The sequence below is a fragment of the Sarcophilus harrisii genome, chromosome 3 (assembly GCF_902635505.1).
Source record: "Sarcophilus harrisii chromosome 3, mSarHar1.11, whole genome shotgun sequence".
NCBI classification, from domain to species: Eukaryota; Metazoa; Chordata; class Mammalia; order Dasyuromorphia; family Dasyuridae; genus Sarcophilus; species Sarcophilus harrisii.
In genome coordinates, this window is record NC_045428.1 from 398,410,033 (window position 1) to 398,430,766 (window position 20,734).

The following is a 20,734-nucleotide window of genomic DNA, read 5'->3' on the forward strand; positions in this document are numbered from 1 at the left end:
AGTGGAGTTTTTAAGGAGCAAAAGATATTTAAATGTATGACTGTTGCCTCTGGTACACATGGGTGAGTTTTGTAGGGAAATAAAAATTTTCTCAGGCCAAAAGTTTTTCTTTTTACTATCTTTTCAAGACCAAATGACTAAATGGACTTTGAGGGAAAATTACAAGGCATTTTCTTAAAGCCTATAAAAATTCCATACAAGGCATAGCTTAAATGTAACAGATGTTGTAATTGCTTAGTGGAAAAATGTGCTGAGGTAGGTTAATCCATAATGTAATTCTTTATTTTAAACATTTTCATGTAGTGTCTTCATTACTTATTTATACAGAACAAATATTTGTTAAGCACCTTTATGTTTAACACATCTATGTGCTTTTGTACTCCATCCCTAAAGTACACATTCATCTCTTGAAATCTCTGATTTGATCCATATTCTATCTTCTTCAGAAAGACTTTTCCCTTCAGTCTGGGGAGTTCCTTCTCACTTCAAATTAACAAGTATACACAAACACACATATATATACATACATACACATACACATTTTATATGTTGTGTTCACACAATTAAATGTAATAGGGCAGGACTCTTTTTGTTCTTTCTTTATATCTTCAAAACCTATCCTACCTCCCATGACATAGTAAATGCTTAATAGATATTTATTGAAAACTTTGGATAGAAAATGGCATCTATCTTCAGAGAAATAACTATGGAGACTGAACATTGTAGTGAAGTTTACTATTTTCACTATTTTTTTCTTTTGTTTTTTCTTTCTCATTTTTCCTTTTGTTCTGATTTTTCTTTCCCAATATGACTCATATGGAAATATGTTTAAAAATGAATATATGTATATAATCTATATCAGATTGCTTGCTGGTATATGAAGGGAGGTGGCTAGGGAGGGAAAGAGAAAAAAATTTGGAACTCAAAAATCTTAATTTTTAAAAAATAGATATTTATTGGATTGGACTGGATTTTATTTCTCATGGTAGGAAATACAAAGGCAAATAAAGCAGAATAAATGCCTCCCTATGAGATTTCATTTTAGTGAAGAGAATAACATTTTAATATGGCTTAATTATTTCAGGAGATCTGTATTATCATTAATATTGATATTGATATCAATATTCCCTCTGCCAATGAAGACTGAAAATCCTCCACATTAGAAAATGACCTTCAAGGGTTCCTCTGGCCAAAAAGAGTTAATCACCTAGTAGTCAATCTTTTTATGGTTACTACTGAATGATAGAAAGAACACTAAATTTGAGATCAGAAAGCCTAAGTTCAAATTAGCCTCTTTCTTCTTATGTGACTTAGAGCAAGCATTTAAACTTTCTCAGTGATTTGTTTCCCCATGTGTAAATGAGTGAGTCCAGAGGTCCCTTCTAGCCCTAAATGTGTGATCCCACAATCCTCTGAGAAAGCTAGAATGGTCCTCAGACAACAAAACACTAGCAGGCTCATATATAATCAAAGTCTTTTTTTTGGCTTGATGTGGTCCAGTGGAGTGGGCGAATATTCCCTTGTTATGGACCAAGGCTCACCTCCAGGTCCCAGTAAGGAATAAAAGAAGGGTTTTCATGTAAGCAAGGAAATCTTATAATGACAATCATGGCTCACATTCAGATGCTTTGCTTATAGAATTTTATAAGGTAAAATTATTGCAGTATTCCCATCATCATCTGCATTTTATAAATGACAAACACTGGAACTGAACCAGAGAATTTCCATGACTTGCCATAGTCTCATAGCTAGCTGATAGACATAACAGAATCCAAAACTCAGGTCTTGTTCCTCAAGCCTAATGTTTTTTTCTGAAACACCATACCACAAATATACAAATAACTATAATGCAAAATAAGAATAAACAAATATTCTATGTAAAGATGTAGAGGATGGGGAAACTGTCCTTAAAGTTTTGGGTCAAGTTCTGCCACTGATGAGGACTAAAAATCCTCATCAAAAAATGTGTGATGGGGAGCCTCGGAAACCTCAAATAAAACATCATAGATCTAAAGCAGGGAGGGATTGTAGAGATCATCTAAACCAGAGCTTCCTAAACTTTTCTCCCTGTGTGATCCTTAAACCTGAGAAATTTTACATGACTCTGGGCATATAGGTATACAAATAAATCATTTATTAATAATAATTCATAACTTCACAACTCCCACATTCAGTTATGACTCCTCATATGGACTTATGAGCTAATTCTAGACCAATTGATTCATACTCTTGATTATAAATTACAGATGAGTTGCTGATCTGTGTCAGTAGGGGGCGTTTTCAAATGTAGATTATTTTGAAATGTTCCACATCAAATAAAGCCATTAAAAAAAATGTTGCAGACAAAGTCTTACAGAATATTAGAAGAGGGAAAGATCACTTTCTGAAAACTGTTATGTTTTTATATGATTCACATTTTTAGTTTGCCAAACAAGTTCTTTGCTATTGTTGACCATGGGATGACAGTAATTATTGGTAATTTACTTTTAAAATTAGAGAAAATGAGGACAAAACTGATTTGATCATATTAACTAAATTGACTAGAACTGATAGCTAAATTAAATCAGAAAATCAACCATCATTTCTCAGTTTGTAAAAACCAGTTCTATGTGGGTGTGTCCAAAGCCTGTAACACAATCATTTCACTAGAATTCAAGGGGATTGACACTTAATCCAGTTCTCAGTCTCTCTGGACACATTTCTTAGATCACATTTTCCTATGGAAATAGTCATACGGGAACTTTTAGTATTTTCAGGCCTTGGAACAGTTATGCTATGCTTGCCTTTTAGAAAAAAAAATACATTGTAGAAACATTTTTTTCCTTCTCCATGCTTGAGAGGTAGACCATTACAGATGCATAATGTCAGTTGAATTTTGCTTGATTTTTTGTTACAAAGAATGATTCATTGAGGAGGGTACAGGGAAATACTTTTAGCATTCTTTTAAAAGATATTAATTTAACTTGAAAAAATACACATATTATGAGGGCCAGCATCCCATTCTTAAAAGGTTCAATTTTGAACTCCCATAAGAAATCAAAAAAGTTGGAGCAAAGAGTCAGGAGCATGGGCTAGCTTCTTATTCCCAAAATCCCTTCAGCTTTCTGCAATTCCTATGTAGTTGGAGCTCAGAGTTTTGCTAGAGAAACAGTATGGCAGAGGGGACAGAAGAAATGGGATCAAAATAGTCATTCACACTACATATTATATCATAGCTCTTGAAGTAAATTTCATTGTGACATATTGAGGGCATGCCCACCAACCAATCCTGCTGAACAATTTGGAAAATATTCACTTGGCATGGCCTTTTGTAACAAAATACACAGGTAACTGTAAGTCATCATATTGTAGAATTCAGTAGCCTATTGAGTGACCCAAAAGTCTTAGTTTTCTGTTACAAAAAAAGCTTAAAAGGAAACTTGGATTTGGGGGACATTTGTGATATATAATTATATGTTTATTTACTTACATAATATATATATGCACACACATATATATATATGTGTGTGCTTAAGTATATATGTATACATATACATATGTGTGTAGCACAGCCAAGCTAAGGAATCATTCTATTTTAAGGATAAAAGGATAGAAAGAGCACTAGACTGGGAAGCAAGAGACCAGCTTGACTACTTATCATCTATGGGACCTTGTTACTTCACCTCTACAATACTTCATCTCTCTAACACTCAGTTTCTTCTTCTGTAGAATAAGAAGAGTTGGGCAAGGCTCTTTAAGGACCAGCTCTAACATCTTTGGATCTCTCTTTCTAGTCCCTTGGGTGCTCATCTTACTCTTGGTTCAGCATTGCCCCTTCCTCCTTTTTGATGCCTGCAGTGCCAATAATAATTCACTTTTACATAACAAGTTAGGTTGGCAAAGCACTTTACATACACTGTCTCATTTACCTTTGTGAGGTGCCACTTGGAAAGGACACTGGGCTCAGAGTCTGAATACCTGGCTTTGAATCCACTCCATCACTCGCTGGCTACAGGTGAGCATCCGCTGCCTGAGCCTGGACCCTCATCTGTGCTCTTCCTGATTCTTGCAGAAGGGATAAAATGGTAACAGTCATACTTAAGCACGGCTTGCAGGATGGGAAGGAGCAGTGCAGAGGATAACAAAAGAGAAAACTGCAAAAGAGAAGGATGTCATCAATGTATTGTCAGAAAAAGCTAGTTATGTGGTGAGAACAAGAGATAACTACTAGCTAGCCTATGTGCTTCAGAGGTATCACACAGTGTCAGCAGAGTGGCCCCTTCTGGTTAACTTACATCAAGACTCAACAAGACTTAGGCAGGATAGCTAGGTAAGGATGGATTGCAGTCTGCATTACTGGAAAGAAAAGCTGAATCATCAGAAAGTTCACAGATCCACCTGAATAACTAATTTATATCGGTATATTTCCATCCCACTGGATTGTAAGAAAAGTAACTTTAAGGTGCTATAAAAATACAAGTTACCATTATTTTATTAGTAGTATAATTGTCATTACTAATGTCGCATATACCACCACAAGACAGAAGGATATTCCTTCTCAGGAGGGTCAAAAAGAGAACAGATTGAGGGGACAATAGTGCTGTTGAGTAGAAGGCTTGTGGTGGAAGTGACTTCCAGAGTTTAGGGGATAACAGCTAAGGGTCTGGGGCCCAGAGACACTTCAAATCATGGCCACTGGAGATGTCCTCTGCCTACATTGGAGTCGTTGTTGATGTTGATTTATCCTTCATTCTTGAAGAGGACCATGACATCAGGGAGGGGGTGCCATGACATTCACATGAATTGGACTGAAATGAGGCAGGGCTGTGTAAAGTCACCTGTCTCACTTTCCCCCGTTTCATCCTTTCCAGTGGCCAGAGATAGGTCAAGACTCCCTCAGTCATTACTCCCTCAGCAATGCTCGGGCACCAAGTGCACCTTAGGGTCTCTAAGCTTTCCTGAGGTATTTGGGACTGCCTCCGGCATTTGTCAATAGTCCAAACTGTCCTAATTAGGCGGAGCTTTCCTGGGGGCCCTTTGAGACTTTACCCCCCTTCCTCTTCCTGTCTTCTCTCTTGTTCCCTTCTCCCCTCCTCCCAGGAAAAGGAGTGGCTTGCATGGGTGACACAGCCCATGTCCCTGGCTCATCTCTGGTACTATATTCCAAGAACACCAGGAAAATTATTACCTGAGGTGATTTGTAGAGAGGGAGAAGCGAGTATAAGTCACTGCTTTAAAGACAGCTGGAAAAGTCTTGAGTGAAACAAGCAGAGAGATTTTATCACATGCCTCTGGCCAGTTTGAGTAGCAAGCTGAGCAAGGTGCAGTGAGGAAGTGTAGTCACATGTAGCATATACAGGAAACAGACTACAAGAAAGGAGGGGAACCTTAGAACGTGGGGCTAGTCAACGGATTTAAAGAAATACAGGTCAGTGTTTTTCATTAAACAAAAAAACCCAAACCCTTTTGCTGTTTCTATTGTCTAAAATGCCTCTCTCTTCTTATCCTTCTTTTTATTGCTGCTTAAGTGTGAGATTTAGTCTGGATCTGGATGAAGCTGGTAGTCACAAGTTGTTAGAGGAACAAACATGGCTCATTACTGTGAAAATGAAATTCTCAGAATCTCTTGCTTCCCTATTTAGAACTTCTAAGCTCTTTGAGACAGACATAAAACTTGAAAATGTTCAGTAACATTTCAAGGCACCCCTTTTCTGCATGTGACACTCTTTCTGCCTTGTTATAACCAGCAAAACTTGACAAAGCATCTTCTCTTTTGAGGGGACATTTAGAATTTAGATGATGCTAATGGATGTGGTGAAGGCAATTTCATTCAGTATTAAAAGCTTTTTGCAGGCTAATATTTAATCTTAAAAATGTTTACCTATCACCATTAGAAGATTCTAAAGTATGCTTTCCTCCTTTCTTTCTCTTTTACAGTTTCTGGATGGGAAAAGAGGAGATAAAAGAGGGGTAGACAAAAGAGGGGGAGAGTATAGAACAAAAACAAGATGAGGAAGTACTGGCTTAAGTAATGCAGCAAGTTAGTCTAAGAAGAAAACATAATAATGTGCCAACTGACAGATGATAATAAGCAGAGCATGTCAAAACTATGAGATCAGACTCATAAAAGTACTCTAGTACTTTGGGGAGTCTTGGACTCCACAATTTAAAGAGGGACTTGGAGAACATTCAGAGGAGAGCCACGGGACTGATTAAGCGAAGGCAAATCCAACTTGAGAAAAGTTGAAAGGACTCGAGACTTTTCAGCCTGGAGAAGTGATGGGTGAGGGGACAATTTAATCATTATCTTTCAGTATACAAAGGTCTTTTACACTGTTGAGTATGGTCCCTTTTGAGAAGGAGCAGGAGGAAACTGGCTTAAATTGCAACGTGAGGAGGAATCTAGGTTAGATAGAAGAAATTTCTGACGAACACTATAGAGAGGAAGGGAGGCTGGGTGGCCTTTCAGAAGGTTTTTGAAGACAAGAAAGATAACTCACTTAACTGGGATGCTTTGGGAGTGGCTATGACCAAAGTTGGGGGAAAGGGGAAAAGAACAAGGGCAATTTCAGTCTAATTCCCTTTTAACTCTGAGTATTCTGTGATTCTTTTGTACAGCTGGGAAGGAAGAATAAAAGGAGAAAAAGAGGTGGGGACAGAAAGAAGAGAGAGAGAGAGAAAGAAGGAAGGAAGGAAGAAAAAGAAAGAAAGAAAGAAAGAAAAATGGCAGATGGAAAGAAGGAAAGAAAGAAAGAGGGGGAAAAGGGAAGGAAGGAAGGAGAGAAAGAAAAAGAAAGAAAGAGAAAAAGGGAGGGAGGGAAAAGGAGGGAAGAAAGAAAGAGAAAAGAAAAAAGGAACACAAACAAAAGAAAAGAATTTGAGGATGGGAGGGAATACTAGAAATGAAACTGGACTCATGTTATTTTTATTCCAATGATGTAAAATAAGATCATTGTTTCATGTTAACTAATAACAGTTCTTAGGTTGTCATACTTTTTACTATTTTATTTTGCAAGATAATGGAGAAAGCAACCTAAAGGAATAAAGGAGGATTCTTATTAGTAGAAGTATTCAATCCAAGAATTACTTATGCAGAAATCTTGTGCTAGTTCTGTCAAAAGAACTCCATAGTTTGATCCATGGGGATGCATTGAATAAACTCTTCATTGGTGGATGGTGCCCTTTATACAGATAGCTAGAGGAGAAACAAGCCAGTGAATTGCAGTGGGACTGCCTCTTGCTGCATGATAGCTGCACTTTAGCCCCTGGGTGTCTACATGTAGTCTTGATCTGTGGTTTGACTTCCCTCAAAATAGAATTTTCTTCTTTCTTTCTTTTTTTCTTTCTTTCTTTCTTTTTTTTTTTTTTTTTTTTTTTTTTTTTTTTTTTTTTTTTTTTTTTTTTGCAGAGCTTTGTTACTCTGTAACATTTGTGGTCTATTAGTTTTAGCAGCCTAGGGCAGGGACAGCCTTTTTTGTCTTACAATATTTTCCAGGTGGGTGACTGAATAGTTTTAAAAATATATCTTTTTAAATATCATTTCCATTTTCTTTGGCCTTCATGCCTTCCTCCTTTTTTCTCCTCTTCCTGTTCCCATTCATTCATTTGTTCAATAGTTATTAATATTTGCTATATTCCAGGCAGGTACTGAGAATAGAAGGACCAAAAACTGAAATCTTTGTCATCAAAGCATTCGTATTCTACTAGAGAGGATACAAAATATATTCAAGATAATGCAAAGTAATTAAAGTAATTTCAAAGAAGAAGGAATTGATAATAATTGTGGGAAATCAGGAAAAAGCTGCTTCAATGGGAGGTGGTACCTGACCTGGGCTCTGAAGGAAGCTCTGGATTTTATGATGTAAAGATGAAAAGGAAGCATATTCCAGTCCAGATATGGGAAATCATTTCTACAAAAATACGAAGGCTGATTAAAAAAAGATCTAGAGACTCAATTACCAGATTACAATTTATTCATCCTTTTTTTCCTCCCCTCTTTCATGTCTCTGGACAGAAAGTCCCTTCATTCATTAATATCTTTTTCAATTGCCCTATGCCTCTTTGAGGATGGGCCACCTAGACTATTAAGATGAAATTATCAACAGTGTAGTTCTGTTGGGTGAGGTCAGTCTGGGACTGGAACTGTGCTGGTGAGGTTCTGATGAAGGAGTGGATGAGCTCTTAGGGCTCTCTGGAAATCCACTCTCCTTTATTGGTCTCTTCTCTATCACTTTCTGTGTTTGTGCATTAGAAACTTTAAGAAGTATCTGTCATTGAGACCTCTTCCAATGGATGATAGTAACCCAAAAGACCAAGGGCCAGAAAGACTTCTAAAAGAAGAGGAAATGACATAGAATAATGGTCCAAAGTGAAAATAGTAGATCATATGAGGAGTAAGTGAGATGCCCTAGACTAGGAGAAACATGGGAACCCTGGAAAAGAGAAAAAAGAGTAAGTTGGAAACGTAATTTCAGGTAGGATATTTGCAAAAATCATTTCAGCTGGGAAGACTTGGAGCAGAACTAGAAAAGCAAGACTAGAGTAAAAAGGGGAGAGCACAGGAAGACATGAGCTCAGATTCAAACTCAGACTAGCTGTGGAATCCTCGGTAAATCACTTAACCTGTGTCTGTCTTCAATCCCTCCTCTGTAAAATGGAAATAATAATAGCACTTACCTCCCAAGGGTGATATATGGATCAAGTGTGATAATAGTTCCAAAGGGGTTTCTAACTTTAAACTGCTATATAAATGCATATTGTTATTAATGTTGTTGTAAAAATAACAATGTATGTGTATAAATAATATAGATATAATTATAAAAATAAGGATTTTTTTTAAGTTAGTCATTTACAATTTATAAATAGACAAATGTAGAATTTGGAGTAGTGAGGAGAGGAGAGAGAGTTGGGTTCTCTTTGTGTTTCTATCATGCCACAGAATCAAAACTTTAGCCTAGAGGTTGGTGAAATTCACTGGAGTAGTTTTTGTGTTGTTGTTTTTTTTTTCATTCTTTTTCACAAGGGGATTAATGTAAGCAATGGAACTTAAAAGTGGAATTCTCAGCTTACTGAATTCCTTAAGAAGATCAACAGAGGCTTAACTGGGCTATCCCTAATTCACCTAGACCTACAGGCATATTTAGTTTGCTAGCTCTTCTTTCTCAATTCCTTATTAAAATTAGAGTCAACAACCACTGACATTTTGAGCCATTGTGTATTTTAGGGAAGTAAATGCAAAGCATTTCAGGCTAAGGGAGAAAAATGAAAAATATACAGTTCTGGGTGTAGCCTTTATAACGCAATAAAGTTGGTCATCTTTCAGATGAAAGACCACAAGTCATGAGAGCACTCTTTGAGCAGTTTCAATGAATAAACTCTTGTATATAGAGGTATCTAGGAGATACAGTGGATTGATTACTAGGCTTGGAGAGGGAAAGATCTGAGTGCAAATCCATCCTCAGATACTCACTAGCTATATAAGTCACTTAATTTCTATGTCTTGTTTTCCTCACTTGTAAAGTGGGGATAATAATGCTTGCCTTCCCCTACCCACACCCAGGGTGGATGTGAGGATAAAATGAGATATTTGTAAAGTACTTAGATAGAGCCTTGAATATAGGAAGCATTTAATAAATGCTTGTTTCCTTCCTTTACAAATGTCTACTATATTACAACTGTCATTATTATAAATATAAATTATAAATATATAAATATGTAATTATTATAAATATAAATATATTATAAATAAAAAATTATAAAAAATAGATATAAACATAAAAATATAGGATATGAATAGAGGCAGGTGAATAGAGAGGTAACCTCGAAGCCAGGAAGACTGTGATTTAAATTCTACTTCTAATATAAATTACTTTATAACCTACTCACTTAACCATCCAATGTACAATAAGATACAGAGAAACAACCTGCAATAATAGAAGAAGTTTCTTCATCTGGGTGTTCCATGTTTTAAAAGAAATCATAGAAATATGTATAGAAGAATTGCACATGTTTAATATATATTGGATTTCTGCTGTCCAGGGGAGGAGGTGGGAAGAAGGGAAGGAGAAAAATTTGGAATACAGTTTTGCAAGGGTGGATTTTAAAAACTATCTTTGCAAATATTTTGAAAATAAAAAGCTATTTAAAAAATAAAAGAAACCATAGGTTTAATACCTATTATCAATATGGATAGACTAATGGGACTTGGAACATGGGACCAGAACCCTATGTGAATTCTACCATAGATAATCTCTCACTAACGTACTGTGATCATGTACAAGTCAATAAATTTCTTAGACTATTTTCTCATCTTAAAATTTTTAAGAAATAACAATATTAATGTTACCTCCGTCACAGGATTGATTAAAGGAAAGCACTTGCACAACTTTTCTCTGCCCTGAACAGACTTAATTCATATGTGAAATGTCCTTCCTTTTGATCTGTGCCTCTTAGAAATAGTAGCTTCCTTCAAAGCCCCTTAGCTATCTGTGTCTCCCTGTTACACTCAAGAGCCATAGTCATTGGTTACACTTGGAACATGTTATTTCCCCACTATACAGGGGACAAAGCATTACACATAAAAAATATATGTTTAAATGATCTATGGTGATCCTTAAAACATTTTAGAAATATGAGTTATCTTTATCCACACTATATCATAAAGAAAGGGAAACAGATTGTTTTTTTTTAATATTGTCTATATTTTTAATGCACCAATTACCACCTATGAGCAGATCACCATTCCTTGGTCTCTGGCCCAGATGAAAGAGTATTCTCAACAAAAGCTAGTTGTAAGACCATAAAAAGACGTTTTATTTTTTGCTTGTGTTTTTCCTGATACTTTTTTAAGTCAGTCATCTGTGATTTATAAGTAGACAAATATAGAATTTGGGGTATAAAGAGAGGAAACAAAGTTGGGTTCTCTTTGTATTTCTATCATGATGCATCTAGGGTTACATTCTTTTGAACTAGCAAATCTTCAGAAGATCTAATTTATTCTATATTCTATTGACAGAATGCTTGAGAGGAATCTGTACAGTCTCTGATGAATAGTACTGTCTTCTCATAGCGCTGCTCTACAAAAACACAGAATGATTTAGAATTATTATATGCTTACCTTATACTTTTTAATTTTCTGACATTTTCCAAACAAAAGCCCTTCATAAGATAGTAGAGGTACAATTCTCCCCATTGAAGGAAAAGGTGAACTCAGACATGCTATGACATAATTGTTGTTCTTTGTTCTTGAAGAGGACCAGTGGAATCAAGATAGAATATGTCTGACTATGGCTGATCAGACCAATATGAGTTCAGAAGGCTCCACTACAAGTTGAGAATAATCCATGAAAATTTTTGGAATGCAGATGTCTCTAAATTTGTACATCTTATGCTTCTTTTGAGCTACTGAAATACTTTTTTGTTCAGTGAATATTGCACCTTCTTTGATCTGGACACACCATGTAGGGTAGTCCTTTCCAAGTATCTCCAAAGTTTCACAACTGATTTCAAAGTTCTTTGGAGAGACCTCGAGTGTGTATTTGTACTTCTTCTGACTTCCATGAAATAACTCAAAAAGAGTCTTCATGAAAGATCAATGGAATTGTCCAATGATTGGGAGTTAAGTAACAGCAGGTGCTCACCAGAATTCTTCTTTATTAGAGATTTTTAGACTTGGACTAGATGCCTACTTATAGGAGAAGTCGTAAAAAAGATTCATCTTCAGGATTAGCTTTGACTCAAGGCTTTGAGGGCCTTCCAACTTCTGATTCTGTGAGTGTCTTACCAATTCAGCATATACTAGTATTCCTTTTGCTATCTTCTTTTTCAAATGAGATTTCCTCTCTATTTATGCCTATGCCCAGATTTTAATTTTGTACATATATTTTTATATATTTCAAAGAATATATACATCCTTTTTCAAATTCTCATATTGCCTTGATTTATAAGACAGGGGAGTTTAAAAACAAAGGAACTATACTATAGGAAGAATGGGAGGATCTGGTTTGGTTTCATTTCATTTTAGGGAAAGCTTTTCTGGATTAGTTTTTTTTCTTAATTTAGGTTACATCTTTGGGCTTGAAATTTTTTTTAAGAGAATATTCCTAATGCTAAATGTTCCTAAATATTCCTACAGAACTCTCTCTTGATAACTGCAGGATGGAAGACTCCCATAACTTTTCATTTAAAGGAATCATAAAAGGAATCACTAATTTGTTGCCAGATTCTTATTGTGACCATTTCTTTGTGTTTTGTTAATAATTGTTGCATTTGTTTTTCTTACATATTGATGATAAGGAACTGTCATGTGCCGTTCTGTCCCCTCCTGCTTCTCTACTGTGATGAAAGTTGTCAAACAAACAAACAAAAATACCTACCCATCCTGCTGAGCAGAAAGGCTGAAGCAAACAGGTTTAAGACACATGTTGGATTTACTTTTTGTTAAAAGTGGATCAAGTACATAGAGTATTGAGCCTAGAATCAGAAAGACCTGCATTAAAATTTGACCGCAGATGTAACCTATTTGTGGCCATGGGCAAATCATTTAATCTCTGCCTCAACTTCCTTACCTGTAAAATGGGGATAACAGTAATACCTATTTTGCAGAGTTATTCCACGGAGCAAAGAAGATTATATTTGTAAAATGATTATTATAATGTTTGGAACATAGTAGGTGTTTAATAAATACTAGTTTCCTTCCTTCTTTTCTTCTAAAAGTATTTTGCTTTGCCATTATATTGTGACTTCTTAGAAGCATGACAAAGTAGGTAGACTCAGGAAGTCCTGGATTTAAATTTTGCCTCAGATATTTATCAGCTGTGGGACACTGATCACTAAACTTCTCTGTGTCTTTTTCATTCATTCAGTGTATGTTTATATCTATTTCACAATAATTGTAAGGATTTGATTAATTTTTATCAAATTTGGATTATTAATAAGAAATGTCATCATGCCTCATATATTTTATTTAGTGATAACTTACAAAAACTCCAGGAAGTGTGTATTTTTTTTGAATGAGGTCCATAATTCATGAACTGTCTCCATGAATTCATGAATTACTTTCATAAAATAACTTAATTTGTACTTATTACTTTTCTCTATAAATTTTTTAAAGTTGACACATATATGTTTTATATATATACATATTTGTTCTCATCAATAAAAGTATAGCTTTAGGGATAGTAATCATGTCTCCTATAGATTTTCTAGCAAAGAGCTTGGTTCATAATAAGATTAATAAATGCTTTTTTATTTCTTTCATTTATTTATTCATCCCATCGCCTACTCTTTGTGCTCCCTCTTCTTCTGTACCATCCCTCAGGGCTTGTTAATACCCAGGAGTCAATGCTTCATCTCTGGGACTTATTAAATACTTAATGCACAGAGTACTCGTTTAGCATTTAGTATATGCTTCCTTATGTTGTTAAATATATCATTTTTGTACTTGTCCTGTCTCTCCAACTTGATACTAACTCTCGGTCTTATCCTATAGCAATTACATGGATTGGTGATGGTGACCAACACATGGAACAGTCATCAAACTAAAAAGATCGGAGAAGTTATATATATGGGAAATTGTTTGATAAATAAGGTTACTAGAAAAGGAATCTTGGTACAGGAATGAAAAATAGCTGACTTGTCAAGTTCATTAGGGTCTCATGAAGAAATGGTACTAGGGGGAAAGAGATAAAAAGAGTAGAAAATGCTTTGTTCCAAAAGGCAAAAATATGTATTATATAGATACATGTATGTTATATATACATGGATATATGTGTGTTATATGTGTATATAATGTTTTGTGTATGTGTGATGCCAGGAACATATGAGTCTGGCAAAAGTTTAGTATAGAGGATTTCAGATGCTGTGGTCATTATGTAAATCTCAGAGAGGAGGAAAAACTATAGAATCTTAGAATTTTAGCACTAAAGAACATAAGCTATTGTTCAGTCATTTCAGTCATGTCTGACTCTTCATGACTCCATTTGAAATTCTCTTGGCAAAAATATGAGAGTGGTTTGCCATTTCCTTCTTTACATTTTCCAGATGAGGAAACTGAGGCAAACCAGGTCAAGTGGCATGCCAGGATCACACAGCAAGGAAACGTGTGAAGCCAAATTTGAACTCATATCTTCCTGACTCCAAGCCCATGATGCCATTTAACTAGCTGCCCTGAGGGACATCAGAAATCATCTGATTTTTACCAATGGGGAAATTAAAGGTTAAAGAGAATAGTTAAGTGTCTTTCCCACAATAAGACAGTTAATTATTGGTATAGCCAAGAAGACACCCAGGAATCAAATTCAAGTATTTTGATTCCAGTTCATTAAAATAAAAAATAGGATTTCTCAGATTTATCCTAAGAGAGAAGAATGGGAAAATATAGAGATATAACTAGGATAGAGTAAGTGGGGCTTTCCCCAGGTCTCTCAATTTTTAGACTATTTAAGATGACCATTATCCTCGTATTTCTATTAGAAAGAAATGATAAGGGACAAGGAACAGCCATGTGCATTCTTAATGTGGCATTGCACTGTGCAGGTGATGTCAAAGCTGTGTTATATGTAGATTGGTTCCATTTCTAAGCTGCCTGTCATAAGTCCCTAAGGGCTGAATACACTGGGTATATGTGGAGATAGAAGATGGAATCAGGACCCACTGCCAGAGTGGAAGTGTTGTGAATGGGTACTTATAGCATTGCTGCAATCAGAGCCAATTAGGTGTCCTTGCTTCTAGCACCAGTGGTCTCCACACTCACCCACTGTCCCTATGGGAAGCATCACCTTGTGCCTGTTGTTTCACCATCTCTGTGAGTGTGTGAAAGTTCTAGCAGAAGAGAACATGTATCCAAAGCTCTGTTTGGTATGCCCTGGTGGCAAATATTGCTGGTCATGGCTGTGAAAAAGAAATAAGTGCCATAACCTTTGAGACAATCTTGATGGGACCTTAGCTATCCCAGACTATCTAGAAAGGAACTTTTTGTCCAGCCTGCATCCTCTGGGTATCTTCAAACTACCTTGTGGGATACTTATTAGCATATCTTTAGGCAGGATTTAAACTTGGTTTGCCTGGTGCAGACAGACCATCTAATTCTCTGATGTTTCCTCCCTCTAGAGTTTCCTTCTTGGCAACTGAGAAACCCCATTTTCTGAGACTATATTTCCCCTATAAAAGATTTGCTTAAAATGAAGATCTTTGTTAAATTCTCTTCAGGATTAAACCCATTATGAGGTACTCTCTTTCTCTCCCTCATAGTGCCTTCCTTTTAATGGAGTTTTTCTCCTTACTCTAGCTAATTCTGATTAGTCTAACCTTCCAGTCAAGAGCTTTCTCTCTCCTCATGTGCTTCCTTTCTCCTGCTTAGTTGTGAGTTCCCCAGGGGAATTTGCCTTTTTTTCCTTGTTAACTATAAACTTTTTCAACTCTATTTCATATTTGCCACTCCTGGTGTGTCTATTTTATGTTTTGTTTTTGTCTGTAAACTCTTCTCCTAAATTCACTGTCCTTTGGGCAAAAAGAAAAAGAAAGAAAGAAAAAGAGAAAAAGAAAACACAAGTGCCAGACTATAAGAAATCATTAACCTTTCCTTGGTAGTTCTAACAGCAGTAAATCTGTAGTCTTCCTTACAAGAAATTGACACTCTTTTGAACTTCCTTATTCTGTATCTCTCTGGATTCATCTCTTGCTTTTGTTTGTTTAAAAAAAATCTATTAAGAACAGTCTGAGTACTAGTATTATAGGACCTTAGAAATCAATTACTTTTACTCCCCCATTTTTACAGGAGAGGACATCTAGATACAGAGAGGGTAAATAATTTGTCCAAGTTTATGCTTAAATATATTTTGACACAAAATGTCCAGATGCAACTGAACAAGATTCAAACCCAGATTTTCTGACTCTCCATCTTGTGCTTCTTTCTCTACATCAGACTCACAACAGTGGAATTGAGTTGAATGTTCTTTTTTGTATGGGCAAGGGCAAAAAAGATTTAAGGTATAATTTCTTGGAAGGCAACTGAATTTTGTCCATAATGGTTTCTGGAGTCTTTTTCATCTGGTGTCCAAAATAATGTTTTATTGAAAGACTAAATGTAGAAAGAACATTATTTGTAAATATGATTTAATTAATATCTCATTTGAGTTTTGAACTTTCCAACTTTATCCATGGCATGTGAATAAACTTGAGGTCTTCCTGAACAAACAGCAATTTTTTGGCCTTATGAATTGGTTACAGGAATTTCCCTACCTTTTGGGATTACCCTCCCTTGTCTCTTCAGTCAGCTGCTTTCTCATACTCTGCACCTCATCTCTTATCTCCCCTGGGTCTATCTACGGGAAAATTAGCTATAAAGGGAGATTTTTTTCCAGAGGAGAAAAGAAGGAAGAGAAAGTAAGGAACTTAAGTTTCTGGAGAGGGGGAGAGCTAGTGCCAGAATTGATTCACTACATCCCTTTGCAGAAAGAAGAAAGAGATATATAACTTTTCTGAAGAATTTAACTCCCCTTAAATCTCTGCCTTCTCTGTGGCAATGAAGGGGTTAAACTAAAGTCCTTTCTGGTTCTAACTCCTGTTTACCCTTTGACAATTAATCTTTCCTTCCCCTTCCTTCCCTTTTCCTTCTCTCCTCTCTTTCTTCCCCTCCCTTTCTGTCCCCTCTTCCTGACTTTGTGTCCCATAAGACACATGTTCATTATCAATCACACTCATTAAAGCATTTTACTTTTAGGTTGTGATGAATATATAATGCTGGGAGTCTGGAAATTTGATGTTTTAGGTGTATGTATGTGTAAATATAGGTATGTATGTGTGTATATATACACATGTATATATATGTGTGTATTGAGTATGTACATGCTTAAATTTTCTCTCATTCAGTGCTATGCTGTAGTCTATCTATAGTCTTCAGATATATCCTTGTCATGTGCCATGATGGGAGTAAGGGTAGGTCTTTCTTCCTGTGGGCTTCAGCATGCTGCATTGGGCTTTTGGAGAAGCTACTTATCTCCAATAAGATGTCCTGTGTTGTGATTGCTTTGCCTTAGTTGGGAGAGAACCATAGAGAAGGGAAAATGAAAGAGAAAAGGAGTTGAGTATGACAAGAAAGACATAGAGAATAAATGAATGTCAAAATTGAGATTTGAACCCAAGTCTCCTGATTCCAAATCCAATATCAAAATGTGATAAGGGTATAGAAAAGTACTTTAGGATATTTTGAGGTGAAGAAACATCACTTTCAGGCAGTGACATTAGGGAATGTTTCACATAGAGATAGTAAGGGAACTTAGTCTTGAAGGAAAAGAAGAATTTGAACAAGTAGATGAAATATGAATCAGATAAATGAATGAAGAAATATCTGGCATAGGGTTTCCTAGCTTTTGATATATACTACTGATGGGTTCATGGTCATGGTCATGTGGTAGTTTGGTAAAACCTATGGATGCCTTCTCAGAATAATGTTTTTAAGTGGATACAATTAAGTTTATAGGATTAAAAAAGTGAGGCAAAAAGAAAGAAAGGACTTAAATTTCAGATGATGGGAAGATCTACTCCTGAAAATGATTCACTACATCCCTTTATAGAAAAAGAAAAGGTATATGTAACTTTCATTAAGAATTTAATTCCTCTTAAAGCTTTGCCTTCTCTGTGACAATGATGGAGTAAGACTGGCTAATCTCATTCTAAATTCTGTTATCTTATGAGAAATAGTCCTTGGTACCACCTCTACCTCCACAATCATATTGAAATGTAATTATCCAAATGTTTGAAAAACAAGTTCACATACCCCAGATTAATAACCTCTGATCCACACACATCTAGTAGATAGAGAGAACAGGTAGTGGAGAATAGAAAGTCACTTGGTTATTTCTTAAAGCCACTAATTATTTTCTAGTGGATATCTATTTAGCTGTAAACACTAGCTGAATTTTCTTCACTGCCAAGTGCTGGGCAACATAACACCTGCTAAATTGTCCCTGAAGAGAGAATCTATACACAAGGAAGCCCTTTCCAGAGGAAATACAGAATTCATCTTTTGGTTCTTTACATTCCTGGGTGAAGGGAAACCTAAATAACCACTTAGCTGGCATGTTTTAGAGAGTAATTTTTGCTTTGGGTGGGATGGATGAGATGCTTAATGAATTTTTACTTTAATTGAATGGACAGGAAATTTATATAAAATTTCTTGAATTACTTTTGCCTATATCATGTTATTTGACTAGGGGGCCTTCTGAATCTGAGATTCCAGAAGTTCCTTTTTCTCTTAAAGACCACCTGTCCAGAGGAGGTGAAAGGTTTATTGTAATCTACTCTACACTAATCCTAATGTATTTGTGCCAAACACTTGCATTTTGCAGCTGTGACCACTGATTTCAGAGTTAATTTGCTTCTGAGCTGATTCAACAGTGGTACTTTCTCTTAACCATGGGGTCTTTTCAGAAACACACTTAGCACTCACATTCAGTACAATTCCATGACCTGTTTTTGCTCACAAATATGTTAAGATGCTATTGTACCCATCCACAAAATGTTATGCCAGTTTTTAAAAAGCGCCAACTATGCGGTTTTAGAGGAACAGCCTGTAGTATAATATTTCAAATGTTGATTCACTAATGGAAAAAAGATGAGGCTGTCTATTCTTTAAATGCTGAAATATTCCCCAAAGATTCTCTATTTAGAGAAAAACCTTATGAAGGCATCTCCTGCAGATTTTTTAAACAGTTTAACAGTTCTGTCGGTATTGCAGAATACAACAAAATGCCCAGATCATTGATTGTTTTTGCTGTTTTGCCAACCTACCTTCTCAGGCCCTAGAAGTAGAACTGATCTAAATCAAATCTACAAAGTGAGACACATTTATCTTTGGAACCCTGTCCATTGTATTTGACCAATGTACTCATTCTTTTAATCTTCTTCCTCACTTCCCCCATCTATGTCCAGATTCTGTTAATAGTCATATAGTTCCCAGTTTCTTTCCCCTCCACTCAAAGGTATATTTTGTGTTTGGGCTTTTTTGGATCTCCCAAAGTGGGCATGATGATAATCAAATATTGATTTAGTACCCACTATATCTTGAAGAGATAATAAAATCAAACCTTAATTCCTTCCCCCTCCTTCAATCTATCCCAAAGCAACTCAGTTATAAATTCTCCTATGTCTAAGTGAAAGCTCATCATCCTCCCAGTTTCTAATTCTTGATTTTTCCCTCTCCCTCATTCTTTATCCTCTATTCCTCCATCCCATTGCCAAGTGGTTTTCAATTTTTCTCTACGGCCGTGTTCACTTTCATTCTCATCTCTTCACTCCCAGAGTTACCACCTTCACTCATGCACTTATCATACCTCTGACCTAGACTACTGTATATTGCCTTGAATCCATCTGCTTCTTATATAAAATCCTTATCATTCTTTAGGATGCACCCTATCTGTAACTTTGTTGTGAAATCTTTCTCTGATTTTTCTAATTATTAGGAGTTTTCTGCCTTAATTTTATTTATTGGGGGATGTACTATATCCTTCCCATAGAATATAATCTTCTGAATAGCATGCATTGTTTCATTTCTTTTTCTGTATACCCAGATCCATAGCAATCCCTTAATAAACAAATGCTCAATGAATCTGAAGTCTTAAAAAAAGCTGTATCGATATTATTTGATTCAATACAATAGATACTAAATGCCTTCTCTGAACAAGTTGCTGTTCTAACTGGCATTAGAGACAAAAAAAATACCCCTGAAATCAAAAAGCTTATATTCTTTTGTATGGAAACAAACAAAAAAAAGTTCATATAAATACACAGATAAATTTTCAGGGGAAATTTGACAACTTGGGAGGGGACAGGATAGGCTTTGCCACATTGGAGGTAGCACCTGAGTTCACCTTGAATGAAGATAAAAATTCTGAGAGGTGAAAGTGAGAAAGTGCATTCTTTCCAGCTGGGGATGCCTCCTCATTCTAACATGTCTCTCACAAAAAAACTTTTTCTGTACCTCTTTACTGAGGAAATAAAATAAAGAAACAAGAAGCACTTGATGCTGAGCCCAAGCACATATTTCATGGATGTCAAGTGCCTGGGGTTGCTAAAAATTGCCAGTCTTCAGCCATGAGCAAACAGTAGCTCTCTGTGTTAAATGCTCTACTGTGCTCTGTCTATTGAAGAAATGCAAGATTTCTAGAAGTCTGTTTCTTCCAAAAGGAGCAGCACTATGGATTGAATCAAGATGAATAGGTTAGTATAAAGAATAAATCAAATTTGAAGAGACAGAGAAATAGAGACAGAGAGGGAGAGAGAGAAAAACAGGCAGATAGAGGGAGAGGGAGACACAGACAGAGAGACAGGGATAGAGATAGAGAGAGAAGAAAGAAAGAAGTAAATTCCAGGCAGGGAGAATAATCTGTACAAAGGCACAGACAGACGTTAGAGAAGAATGCCAAGTTTAAGGAACACAAATTTCTATAATCCCTTTTTTTAAAGATGAGGAAACTGAGGCTCACGAAGGTTAAATGGCTTGCCTAGCATTCAACATAGATTTTCTCCAGTCTTCAAATCTAATGTTGGTTCTATTATGCCATATCACCTCTGTTTCATCAATTGGAAAAGAAAAAATAGAAGATAGAGTAGATTTGGGGATATTTTTTAATGACTCAAGAAATTTAGAATATAAAAAATGTAAAGTGACTGAATATCGAAATTTAATTTCATGGTCTTTTGCAATCCACAAAAATGATTGTCCATAATTGATAGGAGTAAATATTACCCATATATC

The 20,734-nt window shown here is 35.8% G+C and overlaps 1 protein-coding gene and 1 long non-coding RNA gene across 7 annotated transcripts in view; one reads left to right on the forward strand and one right to left on the reverse strand.

The window, feature by feature from the left end:
* The window catches only part of LOC116422441, a 33,646-nt gene extending 28,406 nt beyond the window's left edge, over window positions 1-5,240 (reverse strand). The window contains exons 1-2 of one of the 2 annotated variants that reach the window (XR_004233082.1): window positions 5,168-5,240; window positions 3,909-4,133 (exon numbers count right to left, since the gene is read on the reverse strand). This is a non-coding gene — a long non-coding RNA (uncharacterized LOC116422441). Of the gene's footprint in view, window positions 1-3,837; window positions 4,134-5,167 lie in introns of those variants that run through there. The other variant, XR_004233083.1, reaches the window with a different exon arrangement.
* Window positions 1-20,734, forward strand: part of WIPF1 (WAS/WASL interacting protein family member 1) — a 164,133-nt gene that overhangs the window by 65,390 nt on the left and 78,009 nt on the right. For 2 of the 5 annotated variants that reach the window (XM_012544844.3, XM_012544847.3), the window contains exon 1: window positions 5,083-5,407. The exons of 2 other annotated variants lie outside the window; for them this stretch is intronic. The gene's annotated coding sequence lies outside the window, so the exon portion shown is untranslated. Of the gene's footprint in view, window positions 1-5,082; window positions 5,408-5,442; window positions 6,263-20,734 lie in introns of those variants that run through there. One more of the 5 variants, XM_031960433.1, reaches the window with a different exon arrangement.